We start from the raw sequence: 22,486 nt of genomic DNA on the forward strand, positions 1-22,486 counted from the left end.
CTGTTGGTTCATTCTGCACTGCTCTTCCTTCTTTCTGTACCTCTCTTGCAAAGTTCTGTACCCCTCTTGCCTCTTTCTGTACCCCTCTTCCCTCTTCCTGTACCTCTCTTGCCTCTGTCTGCACCCATGTTCCCTTTCTGTACCTCTTTTGCCTGTTTCTGTAACTCTCTTGCCTCTTTCTGCAGTTCTCTTGCCTCCTTCTTCACCTCTGTTGCTTCTTTCTGCCCTTCTCCTGCCTCTTTCTGTACCCCTGTTGCTTTATTCTGTACTCTCTTGCTTCTTTCTGTGCATTTCTTGCTTCTTTCTTCAACCCTCTTCCCTCTTTATGTACCTCTCTTGCCTCTTTCTGCATCTCTCTTGCCTCTTTCTGCACTTCTCTTGCCTCTTTCTGCACCCCTATGTCCTCTTTCTGCACCTCTTTTGCCTCTTTCTGCACATCTACTGCCTCTTTGTGTACCTCACTTGCCTCTTTCTGCACTTCTCTTGCTTCTTTCTGTACCTTTCTTCCTCTTTCTGTACATGTTCTACGTATGTAGGCATAGTTAGGAATTAACATTTAAAAAACCTTAGAAATTCACTGTAAAAAACAGGTTTAAGGGGCATTATAGTTAGTAATTAACATTTTAAAAGACCTTTGAAATTCACTGAAAAAAACAAAGGTTTTAGGGACGGTATAGTTAGGAATTAGCATTTAAAAAACCTTAGTAATTCACTGACAAAAACCACAGGTTTCAGGGATGTTATAGTAAGTCAGACATTTCACTCATACAAAACCAGAGAAATTGGGCTGTTATAGCTAGCTGAGCTAACTATAACTCGTGTCCTCGTAATGCACTGCTGATGACGTCACGTATTACATCACTCGTGACATGGTCAGTGACATCACTGATGACATCACGCATTACATCACTGATGACATCTCAAATGACATCACTGATGACATCATCCAGTGACTGAGTGTTTATTCCCCAACAAGCATGCTTCTGGTTGGGGAATGAATTCCACTGTACTCCTGAGGGTCTCAGGACTAAAGTGATCCACTTCCTCCCACCGGTAGTGTGCCAGGAGGAGCGATTGAAAAGTGGCGGAGAAAGGGGGCATGGTCTCTGACAAACTCTCAGCAATCTAACTGTGTGGGTCTTACAGGAGGGTACAGAGGGGTAGTTGGCCCTCAAGGACCCTCTGGAGCCAAGGGGACTTCACCATCCTACTAGTAGTGTGCCAGGAGGTGCGTTAGAACAGTGGTGGTCAAAGTGGGCCATGGTCTCTGAGAGCCTCTCAGCAATCATGCTGTGTGAGACTTACTGGAGGTAACAGGAGCGGTAGTTGCCCCCCAAGGGCCTGCTTGGGGGCTAAGTACCCCTCCTGTTACCTCCAGTTAGTCCCATACAGCGGGATTGCTAAGAGGTCTTCAGAGGCAATGCCCCCTTTCCCCACCACTCTGCAAAGTGCCTCGTGGTGCACTACTGGTTTGGGGATAAAGTTCATTTTACTTCTGAGGGACCTTGGGGGCCGAGAAGCCCTCCTGGTACCTCCTGTAAGTCTTACTCTGGGGGATTCCTGAGAGCTGGTCAGAGGCCCAGCCCCCTTTCGCCACCACTCTGTAAACATGATTACTAGTTAAAATAGAAATTCACTGAAAAAACCCCCAAAGGTTACAGAGATATTATAGTTAGGAATTAGCTTTTAAAAAACCTTAGAAATTCACTGAAAAAAACAAGGGTTACAGGAATGTTATAGTTAGGGTCAGATTTCACTCGTACAAAACCAGTGAAATTAGGCAGTTATAGTTATCTGAGCTAACTATAACTACCGAATTTCACTGGTTTTGTACAAGTGAAATCAGACCCTAACAATAACATCCCTGTAACCTTTGTTTTTTTCAATATATATATATATATATGTATATATATACATATATATATATATATATATATATATATATATATATATATATATATATATATATTCCAATTGTTGCTATTTCGTAGTAAAAAGCAAAGCTCAAGCCCAATTACTTAAAGCGTGTTATTTATTCCTAACAAACAGAGTCAACAATCACCCGACGCGTTTCGGTGCAGCCGCACCTTGGTCACGGAGGCTGGAGGATCGTCGAGAACTGTTTTGGAATATATATATATATATATATATATATATATATATATATATATGCAAAAAAGAAGGAGAGAACTCTGGGTAGGTCTCAGTTTAGGTGGAAAGCAGCTCCTGTTAGAGCACTCTCAACACCAGCGACACTCTAGATCTGCTCACCTCAAATGTCTGTTTTTCTATCAAAGTTTTTAAGCATAGGATTAGACAGTGCTATCCATGCCGAGATAGAAAATGACAAAGTCTTTCGCCATTTAAACAGCAAAGTCTTTAAGCATAGGACTAGTACAGTGCAGTCCTTGCCGAGCTGTCAAATAACAAAAGCTATACCTCTCTGAAGAGCTCTAATTAGAGCGAAACACTGTGCCAGGGGTTGCTTTTAATCATTTCAGGTTGGCTTGAGTTGGTATTTTACCAATTCAAAGCTGTAATATTGTGCCTGGAGTGATAAATGGCTTTTGTTATTTGACAGCTCGGCAAGGACTGCACTGTACTAGTCCTATGCTTAAAGACTTTGCTGTTTAAATGGCGAAAGACTTTGTCATTTTCTATCTCGGCATGGATAGCACTGTCTAATCCTATGCTTAAAAACTTTGATAGAAAAACAGACATTTGAGGTGAGCAGATCTCGAGTGTCGCTGGTGTTGAGAGTGCTCTAACAGGAGCTGCTTTCCACCTAAACTGAGACCTACCCAGAGTTCTCTCCTTCTTTTTTGCATAATTTATGCGTCACTCTATGCCTGAAAGGGTTTTGTTTTGACTTAATACTGGGTGCTCCCTTGTGTCTGGACAAAGCTATACCTCTCTGAAGAGCTCTAATTAGAGCGAAACACTGTGTCAGGGGTTGCTTTTAATCATTTCAGGTTGGCTTGAGTTGGTATTTTACCAATTCAAAGCTGTAATATTGTGCCTGGAGTGATAAATGGCTTTTGTTATTTGACAGCTCGGCAAGGACTGCACTGTACTAGTCCTATGCTTAAAGACTTTGCTGTTTAAATGGCGAAAGACTTTGTCATTTTCTATCTCGGCATGGATAGCACTGTCTAATCCTATGCTTAAAAACTTTGATAGAAAAACAGACATTTGAGGTGAGCAGATCTAGAGTGTCGCTGGTGTTGAGAGTGCTCTAACAGGAGCTGCTTTCCACCTAAACTGAGACCTACCCAGAGTTCTCTCCTTCTTTTTTGCATAATTTATGCGTCACTCTATGCCTGAAAGGGTTTTGTTTTGACTTAATACTGGGTGCTCCCTTGTGTCTGGACAAAGCTATACCTCTCTGAAGAGCTCTAATTAGAGCGAAACACTGTGTCAGGGGTTGCTTTTAATCATTTCAGGTTGGCTTGAGTTGGTATTTTACCAATTCAAAGCTGTAATATTGTGCCTGGAGTGATAAATGGCTTTTGTTATTTGACAGCTCGGCAAGGACTGCACTGTACTAGTCCTATGCTTAAAGACTTTGCTGTTTAAATGGCGAAAGACTTTGTCATTTTCTATCTCGGCATGGATAGCACTGTCTAATCCTATGCTTAAAAACTTTGATAGAAAAACAGACATTTGAGGTGAGCAGATCTAGAGTGTCGCTGGTGTTGAGAGTGCTCTAACAGGAGCTGCTTTCCACCTAAACTGAGACCTACCCAGAGTTCTCTCCTTCTTTTTTGCATAATTTATGCGTCACTCTATGCCTGAAAGGGTTTTGTTTTGACTTAATACTGGGTGCTCCCTTGTGTCTGGACAAAGCTATACCTCTCTGAAGAGCTCTAATTAGAGCGAAACACTGTGTCAGGGGTTGCTTTTAATCATTTCAGGTTGGCTTGAGTTGGTATTTTACCAATTCAAAGCTGTAATATTGTGCCTGGAGTGATAAATGGCTTTTGTTATTTGACAGCTCGGCAAGGACTGCACTGTACTAGTCCTATGCTTAAAGACTTTGCTGTTTAAATGGTGAAAGACTTTGTCATTTTCTATCTCGGCATGGATAGCACTGTCTAATCCTATGCTTAAAAACTTTGATAGAAAAACAGACATTTGAGGTGAGCAGATCTAGAGTGTCGCTGGTGTTGAGAGTGCTCTAACAGGAGCTGCTTTCCACCTAAACTGAGACCTACCCAGAGTTCTCTCCTTCTTTTTTGCATAATTTATGCGTCACTCTATGCCTGAAAGGGTTTTGTTTTGACTTAATACTGGGTGCTCCCTTGTGTCTGGACAAAGCTATACCTCTCTGAAGAGCTCTAATTAGAGCGAAACACTGTGTCAGGGGTTGCTTTTAATCATTTCAGGTTGGCTTGAGTTGGTATTTTACCAATTCAAAGCTGTAATATTGTGCCTGGAGTGATAAATGGCTTTTGTTATTTGACAGCTCGGCAAGGACTGCACTGTACTAGTCCTATGCTTAAAGACTTTGCTGTTTAAATGGCGAAAGACTTTGTCATTTTCTATCTCGGCATGGATAGCACTGTCTAATCCTATGCTTAAAAACTTTGATAGAAAAACAGACATTTGAGGTGAGCAGATCTAGAGTGTCGCTGGTGTTGAGAGTGCTCTAACAGGAGCTGCTTTCCACCTAAACTGAGACCTACCCAGAGTTCTCTCCTTCTTTTTTGCATAATTTATGCGTCACTCTATGCCTGAAAGGGTTTTGTTTTGACTTAATACTGGGTGCTCCCTTGTGTCTGGACAAAGCTATACCTCTCTGAAGAGCTCTAATTAGAGCGAAACACTGTGTCAGGGGTTGCTTTTAATCATTTCAGGTTGGCTTGAGTTGGTATTTTACCAATTCAAAGCTGTAATATTGTGCCTGGAGTGATAAATGGCTTTTGTTATTTGACAGCTCGGCAAGGACTGCACTGTACTAGTCCTATGCTTAAAGACTTTGCTGTTTAAATTGCGAAAGACTTTGTCATTTTCTATCTCGGCATGGATAGCACTGTCTAATCCTATGCTTAAAAACTTTGATAGAAAAACAGACATTTGAGGTGAGCAGATCTAGAGTGTCGCTGGTGTTGAGAGTGCTCTAACAGGAGCTGCTTTCCACCTAAACTGAGACCTACCCAGAGTTCTCTCCTTCTTTTTTGCATAATTTATGCGTCACTCTATGCCTGAAAGGGTTTTGTTTTGACTTAATACTGGGTGCTCCCTTGTGTCTGGACAAAGCTATACCTCTCTGAAGAGCTCTAATTAGAGCGAAACACTGTGTCAGGGGTTGCTTTTAATCATTTCAGGTTGGCTTGAGTTGGTATTTTACCAATTCAAAGCTGTAATATTGTGCCTGGAGTGATAAATGGCTTTTGTTATTTGACAGCTCGGCAAGGACTGCACTGTACTAGTCCTATGCTTAAAGACTTTGCTGTTTAAATGGCGAAAGACTTTGTCATTTTCTATCTCGGCATGGATAGCACTGTCTAATCCTATGCTTAAAAACTTTGATAGAAAAACAGACATTTGAGGTGAGCAGATCTAGAGTGTCGCTGGTGTTGAGAGTGCTCTAACAGGAGCTGCTTTCCACCTAAACTGAGACCTACCCAGAGTTCTCTCCTTCTTTTTTGCATAATTTATGCGTCACTCTATGCCTGAAAGGGTTTTGTTTTGACTTAATACTGGGTGCTCCCTTGTGTCTGGACAAAGCTATACCTCTCTGAAGAGCTCTAATTAGAGCGAAACACTGTGTCAGGGGTTGCTTTTAATCATTTCAGGTTGGCTTGAGTTGGTATTTTACCAATTCAAAGCTGTAATATTGTGCCTGGAGTGATAAATGGCTTTTGTTATTTGACAGCTCGGCAAGGACTGCACTGTACTAGTCCTATGCTTAAAGACTTTGCTGTTTAAATTGCGAAAGACTTTGTCATTTTCTATCTCGGCATGGATAGCACTGTCTAATCCTATGCTTAAAAACTTTGATAGAAAAACAGACATTTGAGGTGAGCAGATCTAGAGTGTCGCTGGTGTTGAGAGTGCTCTAACAGGAGCTGCTTTCCACCTAAACTGAGACCTACCCAGAGTTCTCTCCTTCTTTTTTGCATAATTTATGCGTCACTCTATGCCTGAAAGGGTTTTGTTTTGACTTAATACTGGGTGCTCCCTTGTGTCTGGACAAAGCTATACCTCTCTGAAGAGCTCTAATTAGAGCGAAACACTGTGTCAGGGGTTGCTTTTAATCATTTCAGGTTGGCTTGAGTTGGTATTTTACCAATTCAAAGCTGTAATATTGTGCCTGGAGTGATAAATGGCTTTTGTTATTTGACAGCTCGGCAAGGACTGCACTGTACTAGTCCTATGCTTAAAGACTTTGCTGTTTAAATGGCGAAAGACTTTGTCATTTTCTATCTCGGCATGGATAGCACTGTCTAATCCTATGCTTAAAAACTTTGATAGAAAAACAGACATTTGAGGTGAGCAGATCTAGAGTGTCGCTGGTGTTGAGAGTGCTCTAACAGGAGCTGCTTTCCACCTAAACTGAGACCTACCCAGAGTTCTCTCCTTCTTTTTTGCATAATTTATGCGTCACTCTATGCCTGAAAGGGTTTTGTTTTGATATATATATATATATATATATAATATTACACTACACACAATACCATTTACCATCCACTTAACTGTATAATAAAACATGTTTCAACTCACGTATTTCTAGTGAGTTCTATCAAAACCATCTTTAATACTTGTTTTCAATTTTTCCGGTGACACGGATGTCGCTAAGACCGCAATGATCTATAAAAATCATCTTTGAAACCAATTTCTTGTGTTTGCAGTGATGCTGAGGGCCCCAATGACGTCGGTAACGACAATGATCTTGCTTTTTCATAAAGCGCACCACACATATATGCACACATTTTACAGTATTATGGGCACTAGGGGTTTATTAATGTACAGTTCAAACTCATGTTTTCTAGTCAGTTTCTATAAAAACCATCTTTAAAATCTATTTTCCATTTTCGTGATGACGTCAGTGACAGCGGCCATCGCACATTTGTTGCGAAAACGCAAAGCACAAGCAGGAATTTAATAGCCACGATCACATAAAAAAAATTATAACTATATAATTCATTCTAACCATCACACTAGATACATCACTATCTAAAAAACTCTACAAAAACATATCAGTTTCTGAATGTCTCTGAAACAGTGTATTAGAATGATTGACTAGGTTATGTGACTGACTGTATGAATGTCTCACTATGTTTTGCAGTGGGTGATTAAGGGTCTAAGTGGGTCTGTCACTGGATGCATGAGTGTCTGAGTGGATGTGTCAGTGGATGCATAAGTATCTCAGTGGCTCTGTGACTCGTTTTTCCTGACTCTTAGTGGATCTTTCAGTGGGTGCATAAGTGTGTACTGTGAATGGATGCATTAGTGTCTGACTAGGTCTGTTAGTGGGTATATGACTCTCTGAGTGGTGTGCTGAGTTGAGTACCACTATAAGCCTCGTATTGCCTCTGTCAGTAGGCACATCTATCTTTGACTGGGTGTGTGACTGGAAGCATGAGTGTCTGAGTGGGCCTATCACTGGTACAACAGAGGCTGAGTGGGTCTGTAACTAAGTATCTCAGTCTTTGACAGGGTCTGTCAGTGAATGCATGAGTCTGTCAGTACATCTCTTAGTGGGTGTATGAGTATCTGAGTGGCTGTGTGAGTGACTGCATTAAAGCAGCAATGGGTCTGTGTGGGTAGTCTGTGAGTGTGTGCATAAGTCTCTCAGTGGGTCTGCAAGTGTTTGAGTGGGTGTGTGAATGTGTGTATGAGTCTCTGAGTGGGTATGTGAGTGGGTTCATGAGTGTCTGAGTTCATATGCGGGTTGGTACAAGACTCTCTGACTTTGTATATGAGTGTGTGCGTGAGTCTCTGAGTGGGTCTGTCAGTGGGTCTGTCAGTGTGTGCATACGTGTCTGAATGGGTATGTTACTGGGTGCATGAGTCTCTCAGTAGGTATGTCAGTGGGTGCATGACTGTCTCAGTGGGTATGCAAGTGGGTACATAAGTGTCTGAGTGGACCTGTGAGTCAGTGCATGAGTCTCTGAGTGGGGTCTGTGAGTGGGTGCCTGAGTCTCTGTGTGGGTATGCAAGTGGGTACATAAGTGTCACAGTCGGTATGTAAGGGGTGCATGGGTGTCTGAGTGGATATGTGTATGGCGTCATGAGCCTCTGTGTGAGTATATGAGTGGGTGTGTAAGTGTCTGAGTGGGTTTCTGAGAGGCTGAATCTGTATGTGAGTGCATCTCTGAGTGGTGGTATAAGTAAAACTGTTGTCAAGTGTGCATATTTATACATATAGGGATATCTTTTTTATGCATTTCACCAATATTTGTGACAAGGTCGGTAGTCGTGACATCCATGTGACGGTACACGGGGACGCACTGGTGACCGCATCGTCATCACAAATATCTCTCGCAATTAAAAAAAATGATTTTGGACGCATAACTTGTGTTACTAACACCCTCATTCCTCAAACATGTGGTCAGAGTGGCTCCACAAAGACCGCTGATGTTAGCTTTCAGAGAAATGTTCAGCCTTAGGAACTGTTCCCGATCAATGAAATAATGGCCACAACTTTCTGTTCAGGTTGTGTTCAGCCAATCACAGCATTCCTGTTGGGGCGCGCATTCCCGATTAATGATGAAATCATCGCAAAGCATCCACGACCACAGATATCACTAACTTTTTCTTCTTAAACTACTGAACGGATTTGCACAAAATAACAAAAATTAATTAATTATGGCAATCAATTAAAATGGGAAAACTCACTGTTTTTGATCCCCCTTTTTATCAGCTCCCGCTTAACAGATCACCTCAAAACTTCCCAGGCACAGCAGGACTTACTATGACACTTTTTTGTAAAAATTCCATGAAGATTCGTTAACCTGTGCCAAAGACATAGGCAAGTCAAAAATATACTTTACCTATGGAAACGAGGTCCTAACTATAACTACCTATTGACGACCACCAGTAGGTAATATATATACTCGCTCTTTTCCTCCAAAGAGACCATGCACTCAATAGGTAGGACATCCAGACTTCATTAATAGCAAATTCAAGAGACACGTTTCAGCTCTGATTGTCTTTATCAATCCTACTTTCTTTAAAATCGCCATTTTTATTGCACTTTTTAAGCTCATCAGTCTCCATTGACATGGAGGAAGTACTTTCAGTGCATTAAAGAAGCAATGTCCATCATTATAAACGCAATGAAATATGCGGGAGAGGTCCTTTGGATGTAGACACGTCTTGGTCCTGCCAGGAGCAACGCACCAACGAGAAAAATAGGTGCAAATCTGCTCAAAAATGCACCCTATTTGTATGTTTGTCAGAGCAACTAAGTGCAGTGGTAGTAGCCAGGGACTGGACCTTGGGTTCAGACCCCAGCAGCTTAAAAGATAGTGTGCACAGGGATGACGTGATGAAAAGGAAATTAAACAAGAACATTTTGGCATCACCCATTGAAGGATAATGATTGTGGGACTGAAAGCGAACTACAGAAACCAGCATGCTCTTTTGATCTAGCCTATCATGGCGCCCACCACGGGGCAAACATTTGAAAGAGGAGCAATGAGGTCAGTTTGTTTTTTAGCCTTAATGATGCCGCTGGCCCCTTTGAAAAAGGTCAATGTGACCGAAATGCATCAGGAACATCAATGCCAGCATTTGCAAATACAAATAAAACCTGCTCATTTTTACCGTAATGTGTGCAGCTCATCCTTTCTCTGAGAGAGAGGTCCTTTGGATGTAGACATGGCTTTGTCCTGCCGGGTGCAACGCACCACTGAGAAAAAGAGCACAAAATCTGCACAAAAACGGACCCTGTTTGTATGGTTGTGAGAGCAACTGAGGGGCAGATTTATGAAGGCCTTGCGCCGCCGGTGCGTCACTTTTAACATGGGAAAATGTGACGCACCGGCGGCGCAGGGCCTTCATAAATCTGCCCCTAAGTGCAGTGGTAGCCACCAGGGACTGGACCTTGGTTTCGGACCCCATCAACCAAAAAGATAGTGTGCACGGGGATTACGTGATAAAAAGGAATTTAAACAAGACATTTTGGGATCACTCACTGAAGGTTAATAATTGTGGGACTGAAAGCAAACTACAGAAATCACCATGCTCTTTTGATCTAGCCTATCATGGTGCCCACCAGGGGACAAACATTTGAAAAAGGAGCAATGAGGTCAGTTTGTTTTTCAGCCTCAATGATGCCGCCGGCCCCTTTGAAAAAGGTCAATGTGACCGAAATGCATCAGGAACATCAATGCCAGCATTTGCAAATGCAAATAAAACCTGCTCATTTTTACCGTAATGTGTGCGGCTTATCCTTTCTCTGAGAGAGAGGTTATTTGGTTATGTATATATATATTCACTGAAAAACCCCAGAAGTTATAGGGGCATTATAGTTAGGTTGACATTTCACTCGTACAAAACCAGAGTAATTAAGTAGTTATAGTTACGTGAGCGAACTGTAACTTACTCCTCCGCAATGCACTGCTTATGACCTCACATATTACATCACCCATGACATGGTCAGTGACATCACTGATGAATTCTCAAATAACACAGACAATATCTGAAATTGGGGACCTGTCAGCCTTTTGGAAACTTATCAATACTCCCCTGCCGTGGGTAGTATTGCCTGAGAGGTGTTTGGACATGGCAATAACTGGCGAGGCGTGGGCGGCCCATTTTCAAAAACTATATAGTAAACCCACTTGCTCAAATACCTCTATATCAGATTCCATTTTACCACCAATCTTAAATTCGTCTCCTGAGAGTCCTTGTAAAATTGTATTCTCGTATCAGGAGGTTGAATTGGCCATTAGGGAAACACCCCCTGGGAAGGCACCAGGACCGGATGGCATTCCGGCAGATGTGTACAGGGCAGAAATAGAATTTTGGGCCCCCCTATTGACTTCTGTTTTAAACTCCATAAATACTTTTGATCTTTTACCATCATGGGCTGAGGCAATAGTAATACCAATCTTTAAAAAAGGAGATAGGCACTTGCCATCGTGCTATAGACCAATATCCCTGCTTGATACCCTAATGAAAATTGTCGGACGCATCATCCTGAAACGAATAACTAATTGGACAGAAGACAAGAACATACTGTCGAACTTGCAATATGGTTTTCGGTCAGGCAGAGGAACCATAGAACAGACCCTCAATTTACATCTCATCATGTCCAAATACGTCGATACTAAAAAGCGAAGCCTGTACATAACGTACATAGATTTAACTTCAGCATTCGACTGTGTGCTTCATGACCAATTATGGGACATTTTAAAACAACTGGGGATAGATCCATCGATTCTCCTTTTTATTAAGGCCCTGTACAGAAATGCTGGTGCCAGAGTCAGATTTGGCCTCAAGGGAGAGTGCTCGCCACGCTTTAACATCAATAGAGGGGTTAGGCAGGGGTGCATCTTAGCCCCCCTGCTTTTCTCCCTCTACATAAACGCTATTGGCGAACATCTCAAAAACATCGAGTGTGATTTCCCAAAAATAGGCGGTCAATCTATACCAATTCTGCTATATGCAGACGATGCGGCTATTCTCTCTCAGACCAGAGTGGGCCTACAAAAAGCTGTTTCTGCATTCACAGTGTTCATGAACGATAGGGGCCTGAAAGTGAACATAGGAAAAACGCACACAATGCTATGTAACAAAAGGCATAAAAAAATCCCTTGCCCCGTGTTCATTGAGGGTGAAAGACTCGAGACAGTGGAGGCATTCACATACCTGGGCATTTGTTTACACAAAAAATTAACTTGGAAATCGGCAATAGAGAAGAGGAAACTTGCTTTTGTTAGAGCCATTGGTGGACTCCGAGATTTTGCAGGAAAAATAGGGGGGAGGCCTGTGAAACAACTAATAACCATATATAAAGCAAAATGCGCCTCCACTGCCACCTATGGGGCTGGACTTTGGGGAATAGATAAACATATCTTATCGTTACAGATAGTGGAAAATCAATTTGTAAGATATCTTCTGGCCACCACAAAAGCAACCTCCGTGTACATGATGCACATTGAATTGGATTTGCCGTATATATCAGACATTATTAAATCTGAGCCTCTCCTTCTCTGGCACAAAATCTGGACTACCCCTGAGACCGCCTTGAACAGAGAAGTGATACTAGACATTCAAAAATTGGAAGGGGCTAAAACCGTCAACCAATCCAAATGGCTGATTTATGTCAAAAAATTGTTTGCAGAGATTGGGCATCCAGAGTGGTTTACAGTTCCTTCGCTTCTGGAAGACATCTCAAGAAAAACCCTAAGAGAGACCCTAATGGCCCACCTGGAAACAACTAGATGGAATAACCAAAAACATCTTAAAAATATCCAGGCTTATCAAAGGGTGACATCTCGTAAGGGACTACAATTATACCTCTCTTCAGATTTTTCATGCTACTCGAGGATGTTGCTTACCAGATTTAGACTGGGTTCTTTCTACCGTCTTGTAACTTTTCCTACATGTAACGATTGGACTCAGATTCTTTGCCCCTGTCCCTGTGATGAAATGTCAATTCAAACCAATATCCACACTATTCTTTTTTGTAAATATTATGTGTCTCCGCGGAAAGCCCTTTTGTTACCCCTGTTAAAGAGATGGGGTATTAGGTCCTGCAAAATCGCCTTCGAGCGTCTGCAAGAACTTGAAGATCGGGAGGTGATCTCTACCATGGAACAGTTTTTAAAATTATTGATCAAATTTAGGAAATCCCTAGGATGATACCGGTGATAACATTTGTGGTTTTAAAATGCTGTTTTTAAAATGCTGTTTTTTATTGTTTTTTTTTTAACAGCGTGTTTTAACCATTGCCTAAAGCTATTGAGGAATTTTAAATTGGAAATTCTATCTGTTTCTTTGTTCTGTTTTCATCATCTTGTTTTTAAAACATTGTATAATAATGTACGCTTATATGATATTTCTTTGCAAAATATCGAATAAAGCTTATTTTGAAAAAAAACAAAAAAAAAAAACATCACTAATGACATCATCCATTAATTGTAAGTGTTTTCTAAATGTTTATGTATGTTAAGTATATATAGCAAAATACTACACTACTTAAATTAGTATAGTTTTTGTCCTAGCAATGAGTGATACTATTTCTAGCATATATTATGTGAGTGGCTGTATGAATGTATGTATCTGTATGTTAGTGGGTGTCTGACTGTCTATATGGGTGTGTGAGTGGCTGTATTGGTGAGTGAGTGGCTATGTAACTAGCTGTATGGGTGAGTGAGTAGCTGTGTAATGGGCTGTATAAGTGAGTGAGTGGATATGTGGTGAGTGGGTCTGTGAGTGGCTATATCGGTGGATGAGTGGGTGTGAGTGGTTGGATCGGTGTGTCAGTATGTGTGTGAGTGGCTGTATGGGTGAATGAGTAGGCATATCAGGGGCATATGGGTGAGTGAGTGGATATGTGAGAGGCATATAAAGGTTAGTGATAGGGTATGTGAGTGGCTGTATGGGTGAGTGAGTGGGTGCATAAGTGTTGTATTGCTGAGTGAGTGGGTGTGAGTGAATGAATATGAGAGTCCTTTTATGGGTGAGTGAGTGCTTGTGGCAATAACTGCATAAGTGAGTGAGTACATGTGTTAGTATCTGCATGAGTAAGTGAGTGGGTCTGTGAGTGAATATATGGGTGAGTGAGTAGCTGTCTGAGTGACTGGTTGTGTGGCAGTTTTTGTTGACGTATGAGAGGTTGTATGGGTGTGTAGGTGGTTCTGTGGATGATGTCAGAAGTGATTTAATCAGTGATGTCATTTGAGATGTCATCAGTGATGTCACTGGTCATATCATGAGTGATATAATATGAGAGGTCATTTGCAGTGCATAGCTCAGGTAACTATATTTTACCTGGTTTTGTATGAGTGAAATGTCAGCCTAACTATAATATCCTTGTATCCTTTGTTTTTTCCTGTGAATTTCTAAGTTGGAAAAAAAATCTATTTCCTAACTATAATATCTGTAACTGTAACCTATGGTTTTGTCACTGAATTTCTAAGTTTTTTTTAATTATATTTCCTAACTGTTACATTCCTGTAACCTGTGTTTTGTTCTGTGAATTTCAATGTTTAAAAAAATATATATATATCCCCTAACTGTAATCGCTAAATGAGAATCGTGCCAGATTGAATCCTGCCCTGCATATTTATCCAATAAGAGACCACTGTTTTGTGCAGCACCTCTACCCAAGTGGAGTACTTTCTACTGGCTAACTAGTAAGTGCTACCCAGTTGGGTAAATGTATAGTGCATCTCGTACACTACAGCTGTATAAAGAATGCCAAGGATATGTCTCCAGTGATCTTGTGTGTCTGTAACTCTGCCAATGTGATTGTTACTCAAACGTCTTCAACAGACAACTTTACAAAGTGGAACTGCAGAGAAAACACACTTAGATGAATTGTGCTTTACATAAGTAAGTGATTCTTTGTTTGGTGGAGATGCAATCATATTCCTAGGCATCAAGAACCCATCTCCAAAATCATGAGGAAATGTGCTGGAGGGGTTTTAAGTAAACTGGCCATCATCCCAAGAAAAGTGTGGGAAGATCCTGCATCCCGCTAATGTGTATGGTGCGGGCCAAATGGGCGTGTTTTTTAGGCAACTTCACATACTTCTAGTTTTTAAACGTTTAAAACACGATCTCTGGTCTCAGCAGTAGATGACAAGAAAGAATCCCCTCATCACAGACACTATGTGAGATGTTACGCTAGAGAAACGCAAGGATGCAAACACCTCCTCATGGATTACAGATAATTTTTGTTGGTGGAAATGCAGAGAAGGCACACTTGTACTTTACAGAAGTCATTAATTTTTTTTTACTCTAGGAAAGGGGGCCGTTCAGACAGCGGCCGCTGGCATGGCTAGCGGGTGACGGGGCAGGAGTCTCATTGGTAGCACTGGTGGGGGCTATTGAGCATGCATAGTTCCAAATTAAAATAAAATTAACTTCCCTTCCTGCCAGGTCCTGCGTCTCCGCTCCTGCTCTTCTCTTCTCCGGAAGCCCAACCAGGCCCCACTGACCAATCACAATGCTGCAATGCAGCATTGTGATTGGTAGGCACCCAGGCTCCGCTGACAAATCACAATGCTGCACTGCAGCATTGTGATTGGTTGTGAGCATCCTGGTTGGACGTTCAACCAGAGAAGGGGAGCCTGGGCGTGTTCTCCATGCAGGCTGTAATGTAGTCGGCAAGCTGAAGGGAAAAGTGTGCATGACTGGTTTGGGTGGCCCGAGAGGGCTGACCAAGCAGTCATTGCGCACTTCAGTGGGCAAACTACTCCGCCCCTGCCCTGCTCTATGAGCAGAGCAGCACCACCCACCCGCTCGCAAAGGAAACATACCATGATAATAACTGAAAGCTATTATCATGTTCTGTTTCCTCTTCTTGTGCTGCTTGAAAGCAGTGGGGCGCACTCCTCAGCCATAGCGGAGGAGCTGCCACTGCATACAACCCTCCTCAACTTGCTGATTTTGACCCCGGGGACCCCATTGCCCGGGGTCTGGCCATGTAACCTGGGTGCAAGGCACCCAGTGTGCAATGGGACTGCGGGGGGGGGTCTCAAGGCCCCGGCGGTCCCAGCTGGCTTCCCACCTCCTGCATTGCTCTGACAGACAGGGGGCTACTGAATGGCATCTCCCTGTCTGTCAGAGCAATGCTTTCATCTGTTTCCCTGCATGCATATTTGCATCCAGGGATCCAGGTGAAAACACTGATTTCTGCAAGCTGGAGCTGTTTAACAGCTTCGGCTTGCAGAAAGCGGCGTTATGTTTGCTCTTGCTTGGTAGGAGCTGTCAGCTCCAACCAAGCAAAAGCAAACACCTACCTACCGAGGGTGGGCACCTCATTAGGTAGCAGGAGCTTGCCCTGGGGGTTGATGGTCACCAGGGTCATAAATTGTTCCACCAGGTGGGCCGTGAGGCCCCCCTCCATTGTTGAAATTAGCCCCAGGATTTGGTGGTCCCTGGGGCCAGGGTTCCCGGACAGACCCCCTACATTAATTTATTTCAGCCCAGGGGAGATGGTGGTCCCTGGGGCTGTGGGGGGCAGGGTGGCCTCCCTTATTTTCAACTAGCAGCCCGTCCCGACGTTGTCCGGGAGCAATTAGGCTTCAGGCCCCCTGCCGCCCGACGTTGTCCGTGGGTCCCCCGGAGCCTTCCTTCATATAGTGCAATATTATACCTGTATGTTTACTTTGTATGCTTTTGTAACCTGCACACGTCACTTTTTCCTCCTGTAATGCACCGTTTGCTACGCTCACGATTGTCACTTTTGTAATGCACCGTTTGCTAGCTTTTGTATTTTTTTGGCTCACGATTGTCATTTTTGCTTTTGCTTCATTTAATGTAACGTTTGCTTTTGTTTTTTGCTCACACCCGCGCTGACTCTGCCACACCCGCACTGACTCTACCCCAATTCAGCTGCCACACCCGCGCTGACTGTAACGTTTGCTTTTGTTTTTTGCTCATACCTGCGCTGACTCTGCCACACCCGCACTGACTCTACCCCAATTAAATAAATAACCTACCTCATCCGCCACTCACCGCTCCTCCCCGCCGCTCCTCGCCGCTCCTCACCGCCTGTCCGCCGCTCCTCACCGCTCCTTCCAGCCTGTCTGACGCTCCTCCCCACGCTGATGCCCGCCGCCCCTCTTCCGCTCCTGCACGCCGCTCCTCCCCGCGCTCCTGATGTCACCACGCAGGTCGCGGCCGGCGCTACTTGCAAGGGACTACTTTTTTTTTATCTTCAACTTTTTAAATAACGTATATATTTTTTATTTATATAGCCTATGTCCATCTACACACCCTGACGTTTACAATGATGTATCGGGTGTGTGGATTGGAGCTGTGGTTCCCGAGTTTACCCGCCTCAAAGGTCCAAAGGTCTTGCTTTATAATAGTTGTATAGATAAATTGCATAGGGGATGAGGCAGTCCACAGGCCTGCAGGTCGGGCGCACGGCTCCCGTATTAATTTTATGTTTAGTCCCGAGGAGAATGTGGTCCTTGGGGATGCGGGGGGGGGGGGCACGTGGGCCCTACGCATTAATTTAATATGTTTAGCCCCTGCGGAATTTTAAATGGCTCGGGAAGTGGCATCTCTGGGAGCTGCACGGGCCCGGCATTTATTTCAAATTTGCCCTGGGGAGTTGGCTGTCCCCAGGGCACAGAGGTTCCAGCTTGGGCTCCCCCGCATAAATTAAAAGCAAGCCCGGGTGCCCATGCTTGTTTTTTTATTTTTCCCACAAATTTGCTAATATCACAATTTTACAGGCTTCAGGCACGTTTAAAGACTTTATGGGAATTAAGAAGGGAAAATGCACTTTTTTGACACCCCTTTTTCTTGACCCCTGCTTGATGGATCACCCCAAAACTTTTCAGGCACAAACAAACCTTATTATACAAAGAGAGGGATGGCTGGGTGACAAATGCGCACAGTTGTGAAATAGTAATACCAGTCCAAGTAGTTATAGCTCAAAGGTAACGACCATCCACCGTTCACCAGATGGTATAGAAAACCATACCATTAAACCAAACAAACAATATCCTGAGCTCATTCTCCCATTAATAAAGTCCCCAATCACAAGTTGATCTTCTCAATCTTCTTTTTATTTCACAACACTTTTCTTCAGAGAAAGGATCTAGCCACCTAAACCTCACTTGACATTTTGTTTGGGGAAACTTTTGTGAATTTGTCAACCGGCACCAAAAGTTCTAGACAAAACAAAAAAAAAATTCCTATGGAAACATGGTCCTAACTCTAACTACCTACTGGCGAATATCAGTAGGTAATACATATATATATATTTATAGTCTAATTATCACATGGCTAAAGTAGATGTAGTCTCTTTATATATGTCTATCCAACACACTAATGGAATTGAGGTGTAAAAATATTTCTTGCAGACTCGCTCTGTTTCAGTCTTGGAACATTCCACAATGCTGATAGAAATGATGAAATTCTGCCTTCCCCATAATGTTTTCTAGTTGACAACAAGTACTACTGGCAAGAGCATGGAACTGCAACAGGCACTTAATCTGCACCGACCTATGCAAATCTACTAATGGGGTGGTGGGAGGCAGAAACATCATGGAGTGAACAAAGTAGATTCAATATGGAGTGAACAGTATTGTGGGCTCATTTTATAGACAATATGTTTTTAATCTGGAAAGGCGAAAAATCTGACTTTGAGTGTTTTCTGAAAAACGCTGAACAATAATAAACTGAACCTTAAATTTACTTTTGACATTCAAGATGTAGAGATTAATTATTTGGGATATATTGAGAAAGATGAATTCTGTATGAAGTTATACAGGAAACCCACCAGTACCAATAGCATTTTTCATGGTAATAGTGGACACCCCAAATCACCAAAATAGAGTGTTCCCTATTTGGAGTTCCTATGAGCGAGGTGCAGTTGTTCAAAGAAATCTATCTTTGACCAACAATTTGCAAAGATGTATGAAAGAATCAATATTCATGACGCCCAGACACTGCTTTATCTGATGCTCCGCAGAGAGCCAAAGCAAAAAAATGTGAGACATTATTGTTAGTCTAACCAAAGGGCGCTTCGATAGCAAACAGTGTGGAAACTATCAGATACATCACAGATTATGATTTGGCAAACAGAGACACTGTTTGAATAATTAAAACAAAATTGGAAGTGCCTTAAAATGGATGAAGATCTCAAAGACTCACTACCTGAATCTCCTAACATTACATTAAGGAAAATAACATTGTTGGGAGACCTTTTGGCTAAAAGTTATATGAAACCTGATAATCTGGGGTTAAACATTACCATGAATTGGCTAACAAATAAAAAGAAGGGATTTTGGAAATGCCTCAAATGCGAAACTTGAGCACATGGATTGAACACCACTGGATTTAAAACAATATATGAAACCATGAGTAAAATGAAGGAATGGATTACTTGTGAAACAGATTTTATGGTGTACTTCTTGTAATGCACATGCAGCAAAAAGTATGTGGGTAGTACTGTTAATAAATGTAAGCATCCCATCCTACAACATTTGCAAGCGATAAGAAATCAGGTCTACCAATATGCCATGGCAAAGCACATCTGGGAGATGCATAATGCAGAAAATAAACTACATTTCTAGACCCCACATGACCTGAACACAGATGCAGAACTGTATGTTAATTTATAACTGACATTTTCTAATTGAAATTGAATCATGTAAAATAGGGGGCATAAATGTAATCATGAAAAGGTGTGAGGTCTGAGAGAAAGAGTCTAAGATATAAACTGCGAAGCCTTTTTATCCTATTGGATCATGCTACATTTTATAAGTTTTGTATAAAGGTTAAAACACCTAGAGTAATATATTTATCCAATGGAAAATTAAGTAATATGAAAAATAAATCAATTTCTGTTACTGTATGTGAATGCAGCACATGGACTATTATTGACATTGCATTTGCACTTTATGAGTTGAGTTTGAGTTTAAGGAATTTGTAGAGCGCGCATACACCATGCGGTTTCTTGGCGCTGTGTGAATACTACTACTCAGGGGGCAGATAGATTGAAGGATACGGCAAATTTAAGAGGGGAAGGCTTGGGTAAAAAGGAAGGTTTTAAGGCCTTTACGGAACAGGGGGTACTGGGAACAGGATCTCAAATGGAGTGGGAGAGAATTCCAAAAAGCGGGGGCCGTGGTAGAAAATTTGGAACCTCCCCACTTTTTTCGTTTGAAGCGAGGGACCACAAGGAGATGATGGGTAGCAGAACGCAGTTCTCTAGGAGGAATGTAGTCTTGAATGGCTGTATTAATGAAAGACGGGGCAGAACCAGTCCGGGCTTTAAAGATGGTACAGCCAAGCTTGAATAAGGCACGCTGCCGGACAGGGAGCCAGTGAAGGGATACGAGAAGGGGAGTGACATGTTGTGATTTGGGTAGATTAAAAACCAGTCGAGCGGCCTGGTTTTGAACCAGTTGGAGGTGCCTCACGAGGTACGCAGGCATGCCATGATAAAGGGCATTGCCATAGTCCAGGCGAGACGTCACCATGGCCAGGAGTATTAATTTGAGGGCGGCTGGGGAAAAAAATCGTGAAACTTTACGTATTGTCCTGAGGGAAAGGAAGGCTGAGGATACGACAGCACTAACTTGAGAGTGGAGGGAAAGTTGATTATTGATTTTGAAACCAAGAGTCTTGACGGAGGAAACTGGAGTGGGTGAGGAACCTAAAGAGGGGGGCCAAAAGGAAGAGGACCAGGGACTGGAGCAACCACCCGTCAACACCACTTCCGTTTTGTCGGGATTGAGTTTCAGGTGGTTGAAGTTCATCCAGTCCTGGATAAAAGTCATGATGAACTGAAAGTTAGATATTGATCCGGGGGAGGAAGAGAGAGAAAAGATAAGCTGGAGATCATCTGCGTAGTTGTACACAGAGACCTCCAGCTGCTGTAAAGCAAAAATAAGGGGGGCAATGTAAAGGTTGAATAACAGAGGGGACAGAGAGGATCCTTGGGGGACCCCGCACTGGACAGGACGAAAGTCAGCTGAGTACTCACCCAAGCGGACCGCCTGAGTGCGACCACTCAAGAAGGAGGATAGCCATAGCAGGGCAGTCCCTCCGATTCCCGCTGCCTCGACACGTGAAAGTAAGATGGCATAGTGCACCATGTCGAATGCGGCGGAGAGATCAAGGAGGACCAGGACCTGGGGCTGACTAGTATCCATGCCCTCTCGGAGGTTGTCCAGCACCGATATAATTACTGACTCTGTTGAATGTGTAGGACGGAATCCAGCCTGCCTGGGAGCCAAGACACTGTTTCTTTCCACAAATTCGCCCAAGGTTCTGACAACATGACGTTCCAATACCTTTGCCAGGAAAGGCAAGAGAGAGATGGGGCGGTAATTGGCTGGGTCCGAAGGATCCACCCCAGGTTTTTTAAAATAGGAACGATCACTGCCGATTTGAGTGATGGAGTGACAATACCCTGGGATAATGAGCTGTTAAGAAACGTGAGGGGCAGTGAGGGGCAATAGGAGTAGATCTGCTTCAAGATGTAGGCAGGGCAGGGATCCAGGGGGGAGCCGGATTTAACCAGCGGAAGGATGGAGGAAAGAGAATCAATCGTGAGGGGGGGATGGAATTAAGGCATGCTGCAACTGGAGGACAGCAAGGGTCAGTGAAGGAAGGGGATGGGGGAGGAATCTTAGCTTTGATCGTGCTAATTTTGTCGAGGAAAAATGAATTAAGAGAATCGCAAAGCGGTTGTGATGGAGAAGGTTTAAGTGAGGCTCTATCAGAATAGGCGAGGTCTTGAACGATGGAAAATATTTCTCTGGGCCGGTTCTCCGCGAGCTGAATTTTAGATGAAAAATAAGTCTTCTTAGTTTCCAGAATGGATTTCTTGTATTGTGATAGGAGAGTGGTATAGCGAATTCTAGAAGTAAGGCAGTAATCCCGCCTCCAAAGGCGTTCCGCTTGGTGAAGATTAAGTTTTTGAGTCTTCAGGTCGTTGGAGAACCATCGGTTAGCATCTTTGGGGCGTTTGGACGAGATGCGCTTCAGAGGAGAGATGGAGTCGCAGCCAGCCCGCAGCCAGCTGTTGATAGATTCAGCTTGACCAAAAGATGGCAGCCCTGAAAGGTCAGGGCTGGATAGGGAGAGTGGGGCAGATAGAGCCACTAGGTCAACGCGGTTCCATGATCGTGCCCAGACGTTTTTGGCGGGGGAGAGCTTGGGGGATGAGAGGAGGGATAGAGAAAAGGTGATCAGAGAGTGATCTGACCACACACAGGGAGAAATAAAGAGTGAGGTGACCGGACAGTTTCGATGCCAGATTTGGTCAAGGATATGTCCCAACCTGTGCGTAGGGGCATGGACAGCGGGAGTGAAATTGAGCGACTGGAGGGAGTCTGAAAACTCTTTGGAAGTTGCACATTCCGCAGGGTCAGAGGGCCAAAAGTTGAAGTCTCCCAGGACAACGATGGAGGAGTGGTTGACTACCAAGGTAGTACTGAAAAGCTTACTGCGAGTAAGAATAACCTGGAGTACTCTTGAGCATGAAGATGCTGTATGTTGATAAACGTAGTTAATCCAAAATGAATAATAGATTTTACTCCATAAAGTTTACGATTGTTTCCAAAGTTTATTTGTTAATCATCATATTCTATTCATATGACTGGATGATCATAACGTATATTCCATGATTAATTCTCCATACGCAGTGTGTTAATAGTCCACATAATTTTAGAATCCCCAATGCATTTCGCACAAAAGTGCGCTTCCTCAGGGGGTCTGTAAGTAAATAGAAATAAAACAAATAGGTACACTAGCAGATGTCCAGGAGCAAGGCAATACATGTGTACACAAATAATAGTCTAACTGAGGGTTGGTATGTATTAAAGTAAAA

Source organism: Lissotriton helveticus, chromosome 6 (assembly GCF_964261635.1).
Source record: "Lissotriton helveticus chromosome 6, aLisHel1.1, whole genome shotgun sequence".
In the NCBI taxonomy this organism is placed as follows: Eukaryota; Metazoa; Chordata; class Amphibia; order Caudata; family Salamandridae; genus Lissotriton; species Lissotriton helveticus.